This window comes from Poecile atricapillus, chromosome 1, assembly GCF_030490865.1.
Source record: "Poecile atricapillus isolate bPoeAtr1 chromosome 1, bPoeAtr1.hap1, whole genome shotgun sequence".
NCBI lineage: Eukaryota > Metazoa > Chordata > Aves > Passeriformes > Paridae > Poecile > Poecile atricapillus.
Genome location: NC_081249.1, coordinates 185,287 through 193,363, shown reverse-complemented (window position 1 = coordinate 193,363; position 8,077 = coordinate 185,287). Strand labels below are relative to the sequence as shown.

The following is an 8,077-nucleotide window of genomic DNA, read 5'->3' as shown; positions in this document are numbered from 1 at the left end:
CCCTCCCAGTTTCCCCAGTACCGGTTCCGCGCTGGGGCTCCATGCTGGGGTCGCTCACCACGGGCAGCAGGGCCCCGCTGAACGGGTGCCTCACCTGCCGGCCCTGCAGGTGCTGAGGGGGCGTGGTCAGCCCTGGCCCCGCCCCCTTTCCAGCTCTGGACCAATCCCAGCCAGGCCAGGCCCCCCCCAGCCCTTGGCCACACCCCCAGAGCCATTTCAGGCAGTGAAGCTCCGCCCCTTTACCCTTATATGGTCAAAGGGGAGGGGCCAAACCTGGACAGCCAATGGCTGCCCTGCAGGGAAAGCCACGCCCACACCAATTAAAGGGTCCCAAAGCCCTGCCCCCAGGTCAGGCCCCGCCCATTCAGGCCCCACCCCAGGTGAGTCCCCACCCATTCAGGCCCCACCCAAATTCAAGCCCTGCCCCCTTTGAGGCCCCGCCCCCAGGCGAGGTCCCACCCATTCAAGCCCTGCCCCATTCAAGCCTCACCCCCAGGTGAGGCCCCACCCCCCTTGAGGCCCCACCCATTCAAGCCCTGCCCCCAGGGGAGACCCCACCCCTTTGAGGCCCCACCCCCTTGAGGCCACACCCACTCAGGCCCCGGCCCCTGAGGCCCCACCCACTGAGGCCTTGAGCCATTTGAGGCCCCGCCCCCTGAGGCCCCACCCATTGAGGCCCCACCCATTGAGGCCCCACCCATCGAGGCCCCACCCATCGAGGCCCCGCCCCTCACCAGGTAGCGCGGGTCCCGCGGGTGCACGGCCACGGCCACGTCACCAAAAATGGTCTCGGGACGAGTGGTGGCCACCGGCAACTCCAGCCCTGGGGACATCAGGGGACAGCTCGGGGACACTCGGGGACAGCTTGGGGACACCAGGGGACATCAGGGGACACTCGGGGACAGCTTGGGGACACTCGGGGACACCAGGGGACAGCTCAGGGACATCAGGGGACAGCTTGGGGACACCGGGGGACAGCTCAGGGACACTCGGGGACAGCTTGGGGACACTTGGGGACACCAGGGGACAGCTTGGGGACACTCGAGGGACATCAGGGACACTCAGGGGACACTTGGGGACATCAGGGACACTTGGGGACACACCACAAAACCCAGGATCCCATCCCCAGAGCCACCCCAATGTCCCCAGAGCCACCCCCAATGTCCCCAGTGCCACCCCAGGTGTCCCCAGTGCCACCCCAAGTTCCATCTAGGAACACCCGCTAGACTCCAACTACACCCTACATGACAAACTTCAAATTACAGGGGCCTGGGACTCGGCCTTTTACACCTACACCCAGGCTGGGCAGCAGGACAGAGCAGCTCCGGGACAACTACACCCAGACACCCGTGACACACCAGACAACAGACGAGGGGACACAACGGGGAGACAAAACTCTGGGCCACAAGAATGGCCACAAGGACCGAGAGAACGTGGAACGAGATGAGCCGGGTGAGAATGAAGGCGAGCTGATGAAGCTCGCAGAACCCGGGAGGAAGAAGATGCTGACGGAATGACGAACTCCAGCAACTGCCAAGACGGATGCCCGAGAATCTGAGGGCCACAGCCCCCTACCTATCTCTGCGTTTCTTCAAGACCTAAGCCGCAGCAATGGATCCTCGCGGCGCACGGCTGTTGACACAGCACGGAACAAGACCTCTAAAAGACATCCGATCGGATGCTTTTAAAAGAGAGACGCGATTCCGAGGCCTCTGAGAGCTCCAGACGCAAAGCTTCGATGGTGTCGGGCTGAGGAGCCCAGAGAACAGAGATGTGAGGAATGATGCCGGGGTTTCTGGTAAGCCCCCAGAAGAGATAAGGCGAGGCACAAAAGACACAGAAGGCACGACGGACAAGTGATGGGACACGCCCCGGGACTGCTCTGTCCTGCACACCTCAGCACTGTGAACAAAAGTGAGGCTCTCCCTTCACGTGGCCTAAGGGGCCACAGTCTGGACCTCCCCGTCCCCAAAGCTGACTCCATAATCCCAGGTCCAGAGTCCCGACCCGGCACCCCGCTTTCAGCCCCTCTGCAATTTGTAGCCTTGGACTCAGCTCTCGGATGCCCAGCGGGGAGGATCCACACGAGGACGCCCTGGAAGGCCGTTGCGCTATCCGGGAAGTTCCTGCCATCGCCAGGATGTCGTCTCCTGGTCAGCTACAATCTAGAAGACCAAATATCAATGCAGGATCTTAGCAGCACATCTGTGAAAACCCAGCACTTACCTTCTCTAGAGAATGCCCAGGTTCATGGGCTGCACACTTCACCTCACAGGGAGGCAGAGGCTTGCTTCACAGCAGTATTGGCTGACACAGCCAAATTACCACCACCTCAAGGAGGGGAGGAAGACTCTCCAGTCAGTGAGGGACAGGGAGCCCAGGGTACCCCAAGGATGGAAACCCCAGCTTATATGACAGCAGTAGGCCCTAGCACCCACTATCTCTTCCTGGCTGGCCCTAGCACCAGGGGTACTGCCTGCAGCTCTCGAGGGTTCTGGCACTCTGCTGCTTTAGGGTTCCTGCCTGCAGCTGTCTCAGGGAAACGGGAGTGTTGTTAGGGCTGCTGTTTAGGGTTTGAATAGTCCTGTACTCTACCTTATATCCCAACCTGTGCCCTTTTCATTTTCACTGTTTGTCTCCAGCCCTCGACCTCTGAAGCCCTCCCTCAGCCTCTCTGTGTCACTGCCAAGCTCCCACGCTGAACCCTACAAACTTAGTTAGAACCCTACGCTTGCAACCGGGGATGCTCCTTATCCATAGGCCCCAAGAGATGTCCATTAGCCCGGACCAGGCAATCCACAGTTGCTCCCTACCCTACCTAAGTTTGGCCCTGAGACAGGGCAGAGGCTGACAGAGCCGAACTCTTTGCGGAGGCCAGGCACGAAGCCCTGCCAACCGCCGCCTCGAGGAGGGGTGGGAGCAATCCCCGGCTGCGGAGGGACCGAGAGCCCAGGGTGGGGCGGGGCGGGAAACCCCCTGTTTCCCCAACCCTACGGATCGTCCCCCCACTATCTCCTGGCTGGCCCTAGCACCAGGGAACTGCCTGCAGCTCTCGAGGGTTCTGGAACTCTGCTGCTTTAGGGTTCCTGCCTGCAGCTGTCTCAGGGAAATGGTGGCACTGTTAGGGCTGCTGTTTAGGGTTTGGGGTGGGGTACACCTGAACTCCACCTTACCTATACCCCTTCTTTTCACTGTTGGCTCAGCCTTTTTTTTTCTTGGAATTCTTGTGACAGATTGAGGGCACCGGGGAGGGACTGCCAAGATGAAATCAAAAGGGAAATGGAGAAAGATCACCCCTGCAAATCCACACTGGCTCAGCTGTTCAGGTGCTGCTTCCTGGCAAAAAGCTTTGTCCCTCACCATCTCCTTTAAGCGGTGCTCCACATCCAAGTGCATCCAGGTGCTCCCCCAGACCCTATGAGATGCTCTCACCATCACTCCATCAGATGCCACTGGGAGCCCACCAGAAACTCCTCTCCTCCGGCAGATCCATGCCAACGTTGATTTGCCACTCGTATTTGACCCTGTAATAACGGCAAAATTGTTGCCCTCCGTCAGGTACGTGTTGTTAGACACAGGTCTTTCCATAGCCATCTTTTCAAGAACGGGGTGCCATCCCTGCTTGATTGCTAAATTATCCATAAATTCTGGAAAACCTAAATGAGAAAAAGAATCTAAAAGACTGAGGAGTTAATATGGGAACCTTTACATCATTAAAGTAGTATGTTTTGAAATAAAGTGAATTCTTTCAGTCCAACTGCAAAAATCCAATTCCTAAAAATAAAATAACCAAAAAACAAACAGCATCAAATTCCCACCAATATCATCAATAAAATCACAATACCTCCACCAGCCAAGGGAAAAAAATCTTAACCTAGAAAAAAATCCAAACCACCTCAAAAAGTTTCAACACTGAAACAGAACTCATCCTAACACTTCAACTAACAATACTAAAATAAATTTTCAAAACAAATATTCCCTCTATGCACACCACCGATACCACATAAAACAAATAAAGTACTCTCATCACAGCACCCCCGAATCAAAAACCTAAATTACCCTAAAATCTTTAAAACAATCACAAATTAACCCCAAAATAAAAACTTTAATCTAACAAAAAAAACAACCCAAAACAGGTAACACCAACAAAACAAACACCATACAACCAACTACCAGCAAAAACAGATGCTATGCTCTTTCACTAACAGTTCTTATCACATCAGCAAAGTTAAACGTAAATAAAAAACAACCCTATTGAACTCCACAAAACAAATCACATCAACTATTAAAAAAAAAATTAAACCAATGCACTGAACTCAAAACCATTCAATTAACCCTAAACATTAGTAAAAAAAACCCCAAAGCTCTACATTTATAGTAATACATAAATACTCACCAATACTCTATAAAAAAATTTAATAGCTAATTGAAAACATAAGAAACCAAACTACTAAAAAATTAAAAAGCATCACCCCCAAAAATACACCTATAAATATCCACCATATAAATGCCTGTGTCCCCAGAAATGAAACTAAGAAACACCACAACCGAAAGAAATCCAAACTTATCATCAACACCTAAACTAAAAAGCACAACGTTAAATAAATAGAACAAATACATTATTACACACCAACTACAAACAAAATAAAATTCTACCATCAACTACTAAAAATCACCTTAAAACCACTCAATAAAAAACTTTCAAAAATTGAAAACTGCATCTAACAAAAGCCACCTAATTAACACCCAAAACTCAGCTAACCAAACAAACCCTACCCAATCTGAACCCCTACATACAATAAACAAAACCCACTAATCGATATCAAAATCTATTTTAATTGATTCTATCTAAAATATAAACAAACCCATTCATAAAAATCATCTTTATTCAAAAACCAAATTTCACTTAGTATACAACACAAAAAAATCAAACAACACACTGTGTACCACCAAAAAAGTCTAATATTGAATAAAAACCACATATAAATGCCTCTACTTACTAAACATTACTACCACTATTTATATTTACCTGTATCTGTATAAAAGCATCTCTAAAATTAAAAAACATTAATTTGACCATTAAGCCAAAGATATACACTAAAAAATAAAATGTTCTAAAATTAATTATATCCCCATCATCTGTTTTATGCCCAAACAAATTCTATAATTTCAAAACTAAAAAAGAAAAAAAATTCTTTGAACATACAATCTGTATACAGTACTAATACAGCCTCACCCAAATTCTCTCTCAACTCTATTGTTTAACACAACAAAAAATCCATTTTTTACTTTGTTAAAGTAACTTCGCATTGATTAGTGAATACAAAATGATTGCCAAAACCATAACAAGTTCCTCTAAAACTATTCAACTTTACTCTGATCCAAAAACCCAGGCTACCACCAAAACACCCCACGGCTCAAAAAGATCCACGCCACAGCCAACTCCAAAAACATCCAAACCGCACGTGCAGAAAAACCCTTCTAAATCTCCTGCTCTTTTCTCCACAACAAAAGAAAAAAATATCTAACGTTATTCATCCTTTTTTTCCTCTTACCTACGCCCTACTTATTAAAATAAACTTTTTTTTTCACTTTTCCTCAAAAAAAATTTCCTTTAAAATCAATTAAAAAACTGAGTGAAACCTCCCCTCTATTAAGAAACACATTCATTTTAAAACATTTCCTCCCAATTGGTCTCAGACCTTTCCAAGGTTTGGATCCCGTTCCAGTGCACCAGAACCAAATCAACCTGCTCTGGCTCTGGAAACATCAGCGACACCAAACCCAGAGCACGAAGCACCTCGCCGCTCCTACCCCGCTGTCCCTCGGCCCTGCTCTCTCGCGTCCTACGCTGCAGAGCGCTGGGAGCCAGGTTCAGCCCCGAGAATTGTCACATCCATTTCCTCGGACATTCCAGCTTCCACGGGGATATTGCGGGGACCCCCTGCATTCCATTCCCTAGTACAGCAGCAAGACAAAGTTCTCCCCCAGCCCGCGTCTCCAGAAAATCGTGTACAAGCCTTAAACAAGCTCCGAGGTTTGAGAAATACGGTCTGCCCAACAAGCCCAACTCTGCATCCAGAGGAAATGAACATCACAAACAGATTCATGCACACCAGATGCACGGGACGCTGTCAGCTTGGACCTGCAATTACCTCGGCAATGGAAAAACCTGAGCTCGAAGCCCTCACGTGAGGGTGCAAAAGGTATTGGACGCAGTTTCCAGAAGGCGCCACATCGTTATTTAAAGGCGCGGCTCGGCTAAAGAGCAATACCGACAAAGCCCCGAGACAAAAAGGCGGGAATGTCGGGCTTTTCCCCCTCCCCGCCTCCCAGCGGCTTTGGCCAGGGCACTCTGCAGCTGACGAGCCACAGGTGTCCCCCAGCGGCCCTCGCCGGGACTCGCTCCCGGGCTGGCGCCGCTCCAGGTGCGGGGGGACCGGGGGAGCCACGCGAGCCCCGGCAGCGGCGGCACTCGGCACCCGGGGGCGGCCCCGCGCTCCCGGCCCCCGGACGGAGCGCGGCTCCCGGCAGGAAAGCGGCTCCTCCGGCAGGCGGGGGCGGCCCCGGCCCCGGGAGAGCCCGGCCCGAAGGGACCCCGGCGGTGCCCGAGCCCCGCGCCCGGAGCGGGCGGGATGGACACAGCTCCGCGCCGCGGCTCCCGCCTGCCGGCCCGGCAGAGCTCGCCTCGCCTCCGCACGGCTCTGTCACTCCCCGGCAAGAGGAAATCAAAAAGGAAAAGGAGAAAAGTCCCCCCTGCGAACCCACGCTGGCTCACCTGCTCAGATGCTGCTTCCAGACACAAAGCTTTGTCCCTCGGCACCTCCTTGAAGCAATGCTCCGTGTCCAGTTGCCGCAGCGACGGAAAGCCCGGAGCACCGCGACTTCTCTAGAGGCAGCCCTGAAAAGGACTGGGCCGAAGCGCGTGTGAGCAGCTTCAGACGGTCTCGAGTGATTTCAGCTCAGCGGTGGCGGGCAGGCGACACGGGAAGCACGGACGAGAAAGCTGGTCCAGCGTTTCGCTAAGTACAAACCTTTATTCAGGCAGAGCTTTGGTGAAGGGTGCCAGCAACAGCTAAACTACCGAAAAGGGGAAAACCCGGGGTATTTATAGGAGAGGAGAGGGGCGGGGGGGAAGCCTGAGTTACCTGTATCGGGGTGGGACAGCAGGGGGGAACACCAATGGGGCACTGCAGTTTAACATATCTAACGCAAAGATCCCTGGCAGCGATACATTGTGTCTCTCTTACAGAGAAGTATCTTGTCTCTAGGGGAGAGCCGGGATCTCGGGCTCGCCAGGCTCCTCCGCACCCACAGCCAAGTGCATCCAGCTGCTCTCCCAGACCCTACAAGATGCTCCCGGTATCGTTCCATGAGACACCCCCGGGGAGCCCACCATAAACCCCTCTTCTCCAGCTGCTCCGTGCCCAAGCGAACTGAGGGAAACCCTCCCCCTAAAACAGCCCCGGGCAGGACCCACCCGCTCCTCATCAACCTCACACCTGGGGCTGCCTCAAAACAAATCCAGCACCTTCTGGAATGAGCTCAGCACCTTCGGAAAGGCACTCAGCACCCTCGGGACGGATCCGGCACCTTCTGGAAAAGCCTCAGAACCCTCAAAACGAATCCAGCACCTTCTAAATGGCGCTCAGCACCCTCGGAACGGATCCAGCACCTTCGGGAAGGCGCTCAGCACCCTCGGGACAGATCCAGCACCTCCTAAAAGGTGCTCAGCACCCTCGGGATGGATCCAGCACCTTCTGGAAGGCGCTCAGCACCCTCGGGACAGATCCAGCACCTCCTAAAAGGCACTCAGCACCCTCGGGACGGATCCAGCACCTTCTGGAAAAGCCTCAGAACCCTCAAAACGAATCCAGCACCTTCTGGAAAAGCCTCAGAACCCTCAAAACGAATCCAGCACCTTCTAAATGGCGCTCAGCACCCTCGGAACGGATCCAGCACCTTCTGGAAGGGGCTCAGCACCCTCGGGACGGATCCAGCATCTTCTGGAAGAGCCTCAGGACCCACCGGGCGATCACGAACCTCAGCACTGCTCAGCACCTGGTGGGCGGGGCCG

At 52.7% G+C, this 8,077-nt stretch overlaps 1 long non-coding RNA gene across 1 annotated transcript; it reads right to left on the bottom strand.

Moving 5' to 3' along the window:
* Nucleotides 1-3,202: 3,202 nt before the first annotated feature.
* LOC131586777 (uncharacterized) lies at nucleotides 3,203-7,053 on the bottom strand. Its single transcript, XR_009279229.1, has 3 exons — nucleotides 6,779-7,053; nucleotides 3,361-3,524; nucleotides 3,203-3,254 (listed from the first exon to the last, which is right to left on the bottom strand). It is a non-coding gene; the product is annotated as an uncharacterized LOC131586777 (long non-coding RNA).
* Nucleotides 7,054-8,077: the final 1,024 nt, after the last annotated feature.